This window comes from Limulus polyphemus, unplaced genomic scaffold, assembly GCF_000517525.1.
Source record: "Limulus polyphemus unplaced genomic scaffold, Limulus_polyphemus-2.1.2 Scaffold2181, whole genome shotgun sequence".
In the NCBI taxonomy this organism is placed as follows: Eukaryota; Metazoa; Arthropoda; class Merostomata; order Xiphosura; family Limulidae; genus Limulus; species Limulus polyphemus.
In genome coordinates, this window is record NW_013667791.1 from 106829 (window position 1) to 107526 (window position 698).

The window sequence follows — 698 nt, forward strand, 5'->3', positions numbered from 1 at the left end:
GAATGGACAGTTTCTTGCCAGCATGCTTTCAACACGTTGAAAGAAAAATTGGCCTCAGCTCCACTTTTAAAACTTCGAAATCCCTCACTGCCGTACATACTGGATTGTGATGCTAGTAATGTCGGAATTAGAAGAGTGTTGTCTCAGAAAGTGGGCCAAAACGAACATGTGGTGGCCTACTTCAGTAGGGTCCTGAGTAGACCCGAGAGGAACTACTGTGTAACACGAAGGGAACTCGTTACTCTAGTAAAGAGTCTGACATATTTCCACCCTTACCTCTATGGGGCTAGGTTTACCATCAGGACAGACCATGCTGCATTACGCTGGTTAAGATCATTAAAGAACCCTGAAGGACAACTGGCATATTGGATCGGAAAGTTAGATCAGTATAATTATGATATTGAATATAGAGAAGGAAAATATCATGGAAATGCCAAAGGACTGAGCCGAAGACCCTGCAAAAAATGATTGGTGCAAAAGAGAGGTTGAAGTAACCAGGTGCCATCAAGATGAAGTCAAAGTGACTGAAGGAGTTGATGATGGTGAAGGGGGAACCAAGTATAGATATTAAAGCAGAACAGGAGAAAGACCAAGATTTAAAGCCAATAATTGATTTTCTACAAGCAAGTGTTCTATGCCCTGTTTTGGAGAAGGTGTCTAGCTTAAGCCCTGTGACAAAGAACTATTGGGCACAATGG